Source organism: Andrena cerasifolii, chromosome 2 (genome assembly GCF_050908995.1).
Source record: "Andrena cerasifolii isolate SP2316 chromosome 2, iyAndCera1_principal, whole genome shotgun sequence".
In the NCBI taxonomy this organism is placed as follows: Eukaryota; Metazoa; Arthropoda; class Insecta; order Hymenoptera; family Andrenidae; genus Andrena; species Andrena cerasifolii.
In genome coordinates, this window is record NC_135119.1 from 17,086,582 (window position 1) to 17,100,226 (window position 13,645).

The 13,645-nt window shown below is 39.3% G+C and overlaps 1 protein-coding gene across 17 annotated transcripts in view; it reads left to right on the plus strand.

The window, feature by feature from the left end:
• The window catches only part of LOC143379016 (uncharacterized), a 202,293-nt gene that overhangs the window by 105,968 nt on the left and 82,680 nt on the right, over positions 1 to 13,645 (plus strand). The window lies entirely within an intron of this gene.

Genomic DNA, 13,645 nt, shown 5'->3' on the forward strand with positions numbered 1-13,645 from the left:
ATACCACCTCCGGGCAGTTCCCACTAATGTTTACCGCAATCTTCTCAGCCACTTGCAGTGGAAAGTAATGGAATTAATGTCGATTCAGTTCTACCGGCAGCTGAATATACAATAATATTAATTTCTTTCAAACTGTATAATCAAATACCAAAAAAAAAAAATGGACTTCTGCAAGCTATCATTCACGAGTCGCAACGCGTGTTGAATTTCATGAAAAATTGACGTAATGTTCCACGGAATCAGAAAGAGAAAGCGAAGAAAAAGAAGGCAGAGAAGCGAAAGAAGCAGGCGGCAGGCGTCGCGGCAGCTCGCACGAACCCATCATCATTCGTATAAAATGACCCACTCGAATAACGTGTGGAGCTTCAGCCACGGCGACGCCGGCGTCCAGGATAAATTTTCCGTGGCCGTTGCATAACCGTGGATCGATTTATCGCCGGAGCTTTCGGATGCAAAAGGGCGCGCGACCTGAATCCATAAAAGGGCCACCGCTGGAAAGGGAAAGGAGACGGAGGAAGGCTCGCGTGCGAAGGTTTCCAAGGCGCGCGGACTCGTACAGGCGAGGGAGCCGAGAGCTGCGCACGCAGGCACTCGTCCCTGAAACACTTCCAGGCTTAGGCATGAATTTGGCCAGCGTGTCACGTTCACTGCTGGGACATTCGACGGCTTTCACTCGCCCCGGCTGTGTTCACTTTCAAAATTGAAGAGGCTCGCCCTCCGCTCAACCTAACTCGATTTCGCAGGAAATGCGTTTAACGACACCACCTCCCCCTTCTCCCTACGCGGCCGCGTCGTTACTTTTAACCTTTCACTTTTTACGCTCGTTAAGTGGCCGCGGCTCGATTTTTAGCGCGCTCCACTTTTTCGCGGGAAATTAACTGGCGATTAAGAAACGCCGACTGCGACGGGGCTGGAATGGTTTCTGGGACGAGAGTAGGCTGTTTGTGAGATTGGGTCAGCGTAAGGGCCTTTCTACGCGCGACAATTTTCTGGCTCCGGGGTGGTGGGTTTAGTCGTACAATTCTTGCACTTTTCTAGGTGCTTTAAAATGGAGCCACTTTTGGTAAATATTTCAGATTTTTGCGAATCAAGATATTTGTGGGATAAGAATCGCTTTTTTTAAAAAGGCTTTAAGGGGACATTTTACTCTGCCGGTTGAAGAGGAGGCTTATTTTCATGAATTTTTTTCTTCAAGAATTAGTGTACGGATTTTAATGTTTCTTTGGGGTTAAATGTTTATTATTCATTGCTGTATAGAGTCGTATTTTTTATGTTTACAAAGTGTTATTACAAATGCGTGGATTTAAGGGGTTATGCCTAGTCTGGCGGTCGGAAAGAGGCGAATATTTATGATTTTTTTTGAAGAAGCGGAAGCGTATATTTTTACAGAACTTGTCGCGCTTAAAAGAGCAACATTTAAAGAACATTAGGTAATTTTTTCGTAGAAAAATATTTACATTTATAATAAAATAAGAAGCGACATCCAAGAAGCATTATTTAAAATTTGGTTTTGCGGAGAGCACTGCCATTCGGAACCAGATTATCTAAAATCGAAAGCAAATTTTTAAAAATGCTTCTTGGATGTCGCTTGTTATTTTATTATAAACTTAAATATTTTTCTACGAAAAAATTACCAAATGTTCTTCAAATGTTGCTCTTTTAAGCGCGAAAAGTTCTGTCAAAATATACGCTTGCGCTTCTTCAAAAAAATTCACAAATATTCGCCTCTTTTCGACCGCCTGACTAGGTACAACCCCTTAAGGCACAATGTTTGTGCCTCAGCGAGAATACAGGCCCTCTGCGGAAGTCCTGGTCGGCCTTAACATTATTCCTACCGCGACCGGTCAAATCATCGTTTTTAAAATTTCGATTAGAATTTCCTGTATAAAACGTAATTGAATGGCCTTTAAATTTCACGAGTTTTCCTCAAATATACGTATGTACATGATATACTTCTGAATAAAAGAAACTATATTTTTATACTGTCAAATTGGCTATTATGTTCATTCTACATTAAAAAATATAAGTTGTGCTAAAGACCGGTCGCGGTAGGAATAGGTATATGTGAAGTGTCGATAGGAATAGTGTTAAAGTGGTTCTAAAATGATAGAAATAGAACGATTGTGCCCTATAGGGGTGTACGCATGAAGTGGACTAGAATCATTCGGGCATCAAAAATAGTTCCTGTTCCATTCTCAAAAAACATAAAAAAAATAGGCAGAAAATCCAGAACTTTTTCTTTACAAGGCCACCATTTTTCAACCACTGTTGATAAATCAATAATTCTAGTCCACTATATGCGTGCGCCCCTATACTACACACTCATTCTATTTTTACCATTTTAGACGACCACTTTGACGCCGAGCAGGACTTCCGCAGCGAGGCACAAACATTGCGACTTAAATCCACAAATTTGCAATTATATTTTGCAAATATGAGAAATACAATTCTATACAGCAAGGAATAATAAACATTTAACAAAAATAATAATTAAAATCCGTACATTAGTTCTTGGAAAAAAAAATTCATGAAAATATACCTCTTTTTCGACCGGCAAAGTGGAATGAATCCATTTCGGAGAAATTATCTATTCTACCTATCTCTTTTCATATTTAATAAACGAGAGTGAGATCCTACCAATTAGATCGCTGTTGGGAATCACAAAAGTGTCTCGCGTAAAATGGGCTTAAAGCCTACTTGAAGTTTTCGATTATAATTAAACGGTAAATAAGACTTATAATCCACGGAAGATGTCTCGATGCGAGGCAATCTCGATCTCCACGTATCGAGGCTGTGCCAACCAAAGAAATTTCACTTCCTACTTCCAATTGCAACTTCGATTAAGTACGGTGCACGCGCGATCATTCTCTCTTTGACCCGCGATTGCTTCACCCGGTGAAAGTATGCTAATAATGCTCGCCATAATTTTATGGTTGATAGTCGTGGCCGATGACTGATAATTATCGTACACTTGTACGCCGATCGGGGATTATTACGAGGCCCTTTCTCGGGTGTTCGCGAGAGGTGTTTCGACAGTAACGTTCAAGGTGTAGTGGAAATAAAAAGAAGGATGTGGGGTCTCGTTAATGCTTAAATGATGAGAGCCACTTAATTGGCGATAACGTTCGAGCTTCTTCTTGCCGCAGTTCGTAACGACGAGCAGATATTACGCTTATGCAACCCGTTACTGGCATAATTATGCACTCTGTCGTTTCCAGTGAGAACTCAGAATTTTAGGCATACATTGCCTCTGAAATTAGGGCATTAATATTCACAGCTATTTCTACGTGATAGCCTAAAGTCACTCGATGAGGAGTTACTGTTTAGCTGTTGGACCATGATACTTCTGTGACTCGCGATTGAAATTGCTTTCATTATTAGTATGAATTTATTTCGTGTTAAGCGATTCGGAGGAAATCGAGTTTTAATGTCTATAGTAGTTGCATTGGATATTATAACGTATGCCGAAAGAAAGTATATGAAGTGTAAAGGGGAAAAACAGGGAATGTCATAATACAGATTTATCGAGAGAATTAAGTTTTAAGGAGGTTCGATACCGGAGAGAAAACAATGAGAAATCTTTGAAAAGTGTTTTAATCTAATGTTCAAAGCATAGTCCGCATTGTTGCAATAGTTCAAGTCGATTGACCGCACGGTTTTTGAAAAAAATTGAAATCAAAGTGGCGCTCTTATACACAGGCTGTTATGGGAGCAGCGATAAAATTTCTGTAAAATGTTACACAGAGTCCTTAAAAATAGTGAGAAAGTCCTAAAAATTGTGCAATGAAAAGCTAAAGTATTCCTAATTAATTCTAAAAAAGAAAATTGGACATGAACCGTACGGTTTATTAGATAATTGAATAAATAGACAGCAATGTGCTCGTATTTTTGGAACTACCTGAGGGAACTGTTTGAAACGTGGCAACGCTGTACGCCGGGTAGTCATCTATACAGTGTATACTTGTACAAAGGATACAGTAAAAATTGGTAAAAACACTACCAAGCTGTAAACATGTATTTAGTAATTTGTTGCGAACCAATAAGAACGCGCAAAAGGACGCCACAAGTGTGAGATGGAAAGAGAAAAAAAGATGGACGCAAAGCGACGTTGCCACATTTCACTCGCATACTTTACGCTACTTTTAATGCAAATATTGTGTTTCTAGCTGCATTAAACATACTTTTGTTTAATTGAATCCCAAAAGAAACAGTGTAGAAATAATTTTATTGGGAATAGAAATATAAATAACATTTTTGTCTACATAATTTTTTTTATCTAAGATTGGAATCGCTGCAGAGCTCCCATGTATAAGCATAGGCTTATTCCTCTCGCCGCCTGCCCCGCAAGTGAGGTATCGAACCTCCTTAATAATTTATTCCATCAGTAAAGAAACAAGGTTCAATGAATTTAATTTTCTTATGTAATTTCTTGTTTTACATTAACGACAGAAGCTTCTGCGTATTGTTAAGCAAAGATTGGGGACATTCCGTATTTTGTTCCAGCGCAGATTGAACATTTCCTGTTTTTAATCAGTCTTCCAAATTTTTAACGTTATCTTACGGGGGTATTTGAACTTTATAACCCTTTGTGATTCGACAGTTCTGTAGTCCCAGTTGTAAACCAACAAAATATGCTATAAATTGCAAAATCACAAAAAAATGAACATTCACAGTTTTCCCCCCTTATCCTTCATATGTACCTACTTGGAATTTTTAATGAGCACTAGGTGCTCTCTAAAATCCACGATAATGAGAAATAACATATGTATTCTAATTAGCGTTCCTTCAACAAAGTTTCAACAGGCTTTGCCCCACTTTGTGTTTCTGCAACACAAACTCAGTGAAACTTCCAACCCCTGAATTTGAAATTTTAAACTTCTCTGTCATTAAATATTTTTCAATGGCTGATTAAGTACGTAGGTGATCTTTCTTGGTGCACTACGAAAATTCCAAGAGAAATTTGAAGAAAAAAATCATTACATTCTACATGAGTTGACATTTTTGAAAAGTTTCTTTACTAAAGTTTCACATAAAATGTCCAAACATATATTGTTCTGTGCAATACAGTTTTACGTCGAAACTACTTAGGTAATTGATTCCGCGAATACGTTTAGACCCTCTTGCGCTTAAAAATGTCCACCGAGCCTCTTCGAGATCACTGTAATTAAAAATCCTATTCTTTATGAGGAAAGTTCGCGGAAAGTCACGCGATGGTTATTGGAAATATGGAGATGAGAGAATTAATAAGAAACATTGGCGAAGCTCGATGAAGATCATTCATTAAAACTGCAACACTATTAGAACTTTAGAGCGATCTCGTGGACGAATAATTACGCAGAGTACAGGAATCTATATAGAATATTCCAAGATGAAGTCGTGCTTTGCACATAAAAGTCATTAAAATCTCACATAATTAACATGGAATTAAAGAAACAAGTAACCGTAGTCAGAGAAGCCACGCAATTTCTACAACATACAGAGCATTATTGGTACCATTTCAACAATTTCTATACCTACCAATCGATCTTCATAAAAAAAACTAGAGAAAAGAGAGAAGAGAGGAAGAAAATGAAATTTTCAATTTACAAATTCATTATTCAGTACTTTCGTGTTTATCGCGTCACGAGGGATCAGTTCTTCTATTGCTGCACCACCAAATGCAGATCACCCTGTAGCCACTGTGCAAAGCTCGCGCGCGCAGGCGATAAGGGAAGGCACGTGTTGTGTGAACCTGAACTCGACTCGTGAAGGCTCGAACGGCGAAAGGATAGAGAAAGGGTATATAGAGGTGTATGCACCGAGCCACTGGGAACTCTGGTCGATGGCCGTGGCGTAGAACGTTTACAACTGCATATCCCAGCCAGGGAAGTGTGTTACTACTCGAGCGTAACCGAGAGACCTCGACCAATTTAAATGCACGAGATCGCCTTCCACGGATCTTCATCAACCCGATCGAACAGAAGCGGATTATCGTTCGACACAGGCGACCGTGCAGCCTGACCCAGGAGAAAATGCACGTGCTCCTAGATTCTAAAAGATTCCACGACCACTGCTCAAGGAAAAGTGGTCGCGTGGACGTTAACCTGATCCTCGATGTTCCAGCCCCTCGGAAACCAAATTGCTCAATGCAACTTTCTACGAGCTTCTGAATTTTAGTACTTAAGCACATAATCATATAGAGGCTAACTTCGCAATTTTCTCTGCTTTTTATTTCATGCAGTTAATCAGCTCGACTTTATTGAGGCTCCCTATACTGGTCTTATTTGCATCGTGGTAAGTCTCAGTTATTAGGGTAGCTTCTCGATACTAATTAGGTACTGTTGAAAAGTAGTTGCTTCTTGTCTTTTTTGGGGTTTTCAAGGGAGTGACGACTTTCTTGAAAATGTTTTCTATTAGCGCATTGAATGTTACCCACCTTCGTGGTCACGCGGGGTGTATCGCATCCCAGGATATGTCTTTGCCAATATTTTTCTAAATTTTTAGACTTTAATAATAATATTAAAAAATTTGGGGATTTTAAAAAAATCGTCTTTATCCACAACTTTTTTTCAAATACAAATTTCAACATATCAGGATTTAAATTTCTAGAAATTTTTCTAGAACCTTTTCTAGAAATTTAAATCCTGATATGTTGGAATTTGTATTTGAAAATAAGTTGTGGATAATATTTTTGTAAATTTTTAGACCTTAATAATAAAATTCCAAAAATTGGGGAATTTAAAAAAATCGCCTTAATCTACAACTTTTTTTCAAATACAAATTTCACCATATCAGGATTTAAATTTCTAGAAATTTTTCTAGAACCTTTTCTAGAAATTTAAATCCTGATATGTTGGAATTTGTATTTGAAAAAAGTTGTGGATAATATTTTTGTAAATTTTTAGACCTTAATAATAAAATTAAAAAATTTGGGAAATTTAAAAAAATTGCCTTAATCCACAACTTTTTTTCAAATACAAATTTCACCATATCAGGATTTAAATTTCTAGAAATTTTTCTAGAACCTTTTCTAGAAATTTAAATCCTGACATGTTGAAATTTGTATTTGAAAATAAGTTGTCGATAATATTTTTGTAAATTTTTAGACCTTAATAATAAAATTCCAAAAATTGGGGAATTTAAAAAAATCGCCTTAATCCACAACTTTTTTTCAAATACAAATTTCAACATATCAGGATTTAAATTTCTAGAACTTCTTCTAGAACCTTTTCTAGAAATTTAAATCCTGATATGTTGGAATTTGTATTTGAAAAAAAGTTGTGGATAATATTTTTGTAAATTTTTAGACCTTAATAATAAAATTCCAAAATTTGGGGAATTTAAAAAAATCGCCTTAATCCACAACTTTTTTCAAATACAAATTTCAACATATCAGGATTTAAATTTCTAGAACTTCTTCTAGAACCTTTTCTAGAAATTTAAATCCTGACATGTTGAAATTTGTATTTGAAAATAAGTTGTGGATAATATTTTTGTAAATTTTTAGACCTTAATAATAAAATTAAAAAAATTGGGGAATTTAAAAAAATTGCCTTTATCCACAACTTTTTTTCAAATACAAATTTCACCATATCAGGATTGAAATTTCTAGAAATTTTTCTAGAACCTTTTCTAGAAATTTAAATCCTGATATGTTGGAATGCAACATATCAGGATTTGAATTAGTTCCACTAATGCAACCAAATGCGATGACTGAAAATGTTGCTGTACCTGAATTGTGAAAGCGACACTACTCGTCTACCTTGTCCAAATTTTGGGTTTCTCGCGAGGAGAAATTCTCTGGATTTAATCGTGGAGGCATTTTGGGTCGATCGCCGAGATCGATGGTCAGCTCCCCGACTCCCTTGTTCGTCAAGAAGAACAGGTGTTTCCCTGCGAAAGTGCGAGTGTGAGGAACGCCGTCGGGACGAGCGATATTCGATGGAAGGGGACGTAGGTAGGTAGGTAGGTTGGTGCTTATGTAGGTAGAAGGTAGATAAATGCCAGTGGCGTAACGAGAGGACAAATATGGGACTCGGTCGCGATCGATTTAAATAACTCTGTTTCCCTTTCTTATCGGTGCGCATATGCGAAAAGCCGCAAATTCGTTGCTGTTGAGATGCAACGATTCTTGCCAATGCCTGTCAGATTTGGAACCATTAAAAATTATAATTAAATTTTTTGAGTTTTTGTTTTTAGATTATTGACTGTAAGGTAACGGACTGATGCACCGCGGCAAATTTTAATTAATTACGTGGTTTGCTACAATTTCGAATTTTTCGAGGGGATTTTTTTGGAGCACACATCAAAGGGGTAGTGTACGAAACGAAATGGAGAACGAAAAATTCAGAGAAATTCTTCTGTTATCTTCCATTTTAGCCCCAATTGCTGAAATTAGTTACTTGCTAAATGAACATGCTAATTTCCAATCGACTTCCTTACAAAAATTCTTGGTCCAGAAAAAAAGTACAGGAAGAAGTAACGTGTCCCAAATATATCTACAGTTTTCAAATTCAGTCCAAGCCATACAATATGTTTCTAAAGAAACGTCCACTTATCTCAATTATATTTCATCAAGAAAGTTTGAATCTTCTTCTAACACATTATTAACCGTATCCTCCAAATCTTCAGGTCTCCTTTTCACTGCAATAACTCAAAACAGCAGCCTTTACCGATCTCCATTGAATTTCGGTCACGGTATTAAAGAGTTTCCCTCGAAAAATACGCGTCGAAGAAAGTGAAGGATTGGGCCAACAATAAAGCAGCGGTTCCAAGAAGTTCGCACTGCGGTCGTGGATTCTGCCAGGACCATTGAAAATGATGTTCCATTCGGTGGAGTGGTTCTCGATTCACGGCGTCGGGCAGGAATCGTCCTTTAAACCCCGATCGACAACCAGTTTGGCGTCCTTTTATTTGAATCAGAAGCCGGGGAGCTGCATGAAGTTGTCGCACCTAATTCAGCCCTGGTATCGAATTCCTGCCCGTCCGTTTCCAGCGACAGAAGTGACGTCATTATTCTCCGAACACTATGAAATCATATTTTATGGCCGTTAAAGGATCGGCGATTGCCGTGAGCCTGCGGCTCGGGTGTCCTTTAAATTTCATCGCGCCGAGTTATTTCATGCGGCACAGGAGCGGTTTCGCGTATCGTTTGGACGGCGACACCGCTCTTCCCTTATCTCGCTGCTACGGCTATTAGGATTTTTCCTGTCGCGACCGACGGGGACCACGGATCAACAAACATCGACGGGCGAACGGCTCGCCGTGTTCGTATCCTCGCGCGATATTTTATACGGATTTGTTTTACAAAGGGGGTGCGCAAGGCTTGGATCACAGAATCCAGGTAAATTTAGAATATAGTAGGTGTCTAGTATACTAATAATAAATATCGAGGAGAAATCGAGTTTCGAGGTTTTGTGCTTCTTCGAACCTCGATGTAGATCCATAAGTGGAAAAGAAAGTGTAGTTAAGGTGCAGGGGCGGTGTATTCGAGTGAAATTCGTATAAGAAAGCAAACGAGTATAAGTCAGAATTATTAGTCTTGTGGGAAGACACTTAGAATGTTTAACCCATTAGCTGCCACGATCCCCATTTGGGGATTTTGGAATTTTACGTACACCACTCGACGCTAAAAATATATTTGGTACGCCTGACAGTTTAGTTTCAATTTACAGACGCATTTACTTGTTGTAAAGAAATGAAGCACAGAATACACACTTTCTGCTACACACGATATTGACTGATATATATATTTTTTTGTTCTTTTCTATGAATCGAGGTTAAAATGAAAGGTGTCTTTTAACATATGTGTTATCAACCTTCACGTCCAAAATTTAACACCAAGGTTGATAACACATATGTTAAAAGATATCTTTCATTTTAACTTCGATTCATAGAAAAGAACAAAAAAGAAACTGTTTTAGCTTGAGGTAAAATTTCACTTGTACCCGTTTGCCCCCCACCAGACACTAATTATGTGCAAAATATAAGGGGTTACGCTCATAAGGGAAGATCCCGAACGCGAAAATTCAAAAAATTCTGAAACTTTGTGAATATAATTAAATTATTTATATAATTTAATATATTAACTAAATTTCTATGAATTGTCGATTTTAGATAATCCACTTCCGAGTAATCGTGGTCACCGCAAACCCCTCTTTCGAACAGGACATCTAGAAGATTGCAAATAACTTTGTTATTAATAAATATTATTTAACGCAAAAAATCAGAGTCGTAGCTAAATGCACTAGTTTTCAAACAAAAAAAGTTTTTTTGACTAAAGTTTTATAGTTTCCGAGAAAAAAATTCTCAAAAATCTTACCGCGTGTGGGATATTCTAGAATCTAACTAGAATTCTAAAACAATATAAGCCCAATTTACGACGAAGAACATATATAAAATTGATTTGTTTGTCAGTTCCTTTAAGACTATCAATATCGTATCCTCTCATAAAGTACCTCCAAAATTCATTTCAGCTGTTTTATTTCACTTATTTTTTGTCTACAATACGTTAATTATTATCGACATGCAAGAGAAGATTTCAAGGCTTCCAGATTAGAATTCATGCCTTTCCAACTGAAATATGTCAAAATGGGGGATCGCAAGAAGTCTCTGAAATAAAGCTCATGCTCCGGTCACGAACCAAATCCATATCACTCCATACAGAAAAAAATACAGAATACGCGGGGAACGATAATTTTCTGTAATTACGTTATTGCTTATCACCATGTAACTCTTTCGGTGGCAGCGTTTCGGGGACGGAAAGATTCGAGCGGCACGCGTTTAAAAACAAAGAAAATCCTCCGCCCAGCAAAGGAACTGATTCCGGCAACGTCGCTATGACGAAAGGCACGAAACATTTGATACGCGTGTACGGTCAGCCTTTTCTGCTCTTGATTATCTGAAAATGAAACGCGATCTTGACGCGCGAGCGTGCGTGCGTCAACGCGAATGCCCCCCGACATAATAAAGCAGAGGTGCCTCGGAAATGGCAAAAATGTATGTTCGACGGTCTCCGTTGAAATCGCGGCGTTGCGCGTGTCAATAGAATTCCGCGAGACGCACGGATACGATTTCACATCGGCGGGAAGAGCGCGGTTTAATACGGCCGCAATTATCTGCGTCACGTTGCAAAATCCAAGCGTTTGCGGAGCCGCAGATATCGAATCGACGTGGACTAAATAGCGGTATCTCTTGGGCGAACAATAAAATATTACGTCGACGCCTGGACGGTCATTAAAAATACCGATACAGATCGACGCTGATACCAGGCGGAGACTCGATTCGTTTGCGATTAGATACCGCAGCGCCATCGACAAAAGGCGTTCGCCAATAAGCGTGGTCAGTCGATTAAAAAATAAACTACTTTATTGGAACTTGCGTTGCACGGCATGGAGCAGAATTAGAGTCCGTTAGTACAACGGAGTATTCATTATCTCAGCTAATAAAGGGGGAACAGCCGTCGGAATAAGGAAATTCCAATTTTCTCATGATGGGAACGCTCTGTATTCTGATGGACCATTGCTAATCCGCATCTACAATAACATAAGTGTCGATAATAGAATTAAGAAATGGCATGAAAAGATCATCTTTGTAAATCGGTTGCACACGGGTTCTAGGCTCTTTCCACTACTAACTTGCATTAGTCCTTCGAGGTATCTAATTCCACGGAAGTTGGTTCCTTTCGTGCTAACTACGCTTTTAAAATCAACTTCCCCGAAAAACCAAGCCTCAGATGGTTGAAATCGGTATTCTGCTTTTACGGTTGAGTCGTCTTCAACAAGATTTATATTAATTTTTAAACCGAGAATTAACTTTGAATGTAATCTATCAAACTAATTATTTAATTTTCAATTGGACTGATGAAGTATAATCCTCGCAATTTTCGTGTTCCACGAAACAACGGGGAAAATAAATACAATTTTCTGACGGGAAGAAGCTGCTCGTACCAGAGCGTCGCAAGGAGATAATAGGGCCCTATCGCGGCGACATTCAAACGATCGCAATCGTCGAGGGGCGGTCGCGGAGAAAGGGAAAGCCGGGGAATTAGAAGCAAGGTAAAATGAAGGGGAAAAGGGAAACGTTGGAGTGGCACGCGGAGAGGAAAGTATGCGATACCGGAGATCGCCAACCGTCGAGATTACGTTTCATACGAGCGTAATTGCATACGCAATTACGTATCTGAAAGCGAGGAGCATGCAGCGCGACTGCATTGAACTTCACCGTCCCCGCGCTTCTGTAACTGTGATTTTCAATACACTGTTACGAAAGTAATTTTGATATCGCATCCTGCGGGCAATTATTTCTCCAAGTTTACAGCGTCTATGTTCTTTTAGGAAATCGGCGTCGAACCGATTCTCGGGTAAAGCCTCGTGTACCCAACAAATTCCCAAACTCTATATTTTTGAAACTAAAGCTCCACTCGAAAAGAAGCCAGTCTGCAATATCGACTCATTTTTGCGCAAGGACTTATTCCGTCCGCAGTTAAACTATACTCACTGCCGCACTCCGCCAATTCTGCGTACCACTGTTACTCGGTGTGGCATTTTTTTTCAAAAAAAAGACACTCCAAATCGAGAAATGTTACCCCATCGTTTCGGTTTCTTTTCTCATGTGGAAACAACGCTAACGCTGGTTGCACCATCGGTCACAGACACCCTGCATATCTGACAAGTTCAAGGCTGTTAAACTTAAAATTGTAATTTAAATAGTAAAACGTTCCTCACCACAAATTTTAACCCTTAACTGGTATACTGGGGTCGCGGCAGACCCCAAATAAAAAAGGGCACAGAAATTTGTGAAGTCGACACTAGAGCAACCACTATGAATATTTTCTTCTTAGGTAATGTAGAGAATAATAGAAGCGTGGAAAGTGAAACTATTATTATAAAACTAATTAGAAATTCAGTTTACCAACTTAGACAACCGAAAATTGTACATCGAACTTTGGGTGCTTGGGGTCATGAGCGACCCCAGGATACCAGTTAAGGGTTAAACAATTGGATTATATAATTTCTTACAGCAAAACATGATTAAATTTTCTTTCTAACAATTTTTTATATCCACTGTACTTTTCAAGATACACTGGAAAAATATGAAATCGCTATTAACCTTTAGGGGTTGTTTTCACCCTGAAGAACAGGAAATATGCTCAAACGAAAATTTGTCTGACACTTCTATCGAGGTCCTCTACGAACCTGCAGAGTTTCAAAAGCATCGGAATGTTCGGGTAACTTCCCTTGTTATACATTAAAACCACCCTCATCCAATGTCATCACGCGTACAGGTTCTGAAAAGAATCTCACCTTCTCTGCGAATCTTTCCTCGTGCCCTGCACAAGGAAGAAGGAAGCATAGCGGTGACATCGCGGCGCGAGCCTCGAGGATCTCGCATCGCGAGATCCCATCAGCATCGGTCCTAGCACGGATGCAATAAGCGAGACGCGTAAACGCGCAGCAGTCGTCAAGCAGCAAAGGCGGGCCACGGGTGCGCGCAACGCCGCGCATGTCCGCGTTGCCATGATCGCCCTGGCCCACTGACCTATATTCCACGCGGGTACAGGTCCCGCATATACGAGTCTCGACCCACAACCGATACTCGGCCGTGGCGAGTCGGACCAGGCCACGGCACCGCTTCCTAGTGGCTTCCTCGCGGTGTTCCTCCGCTT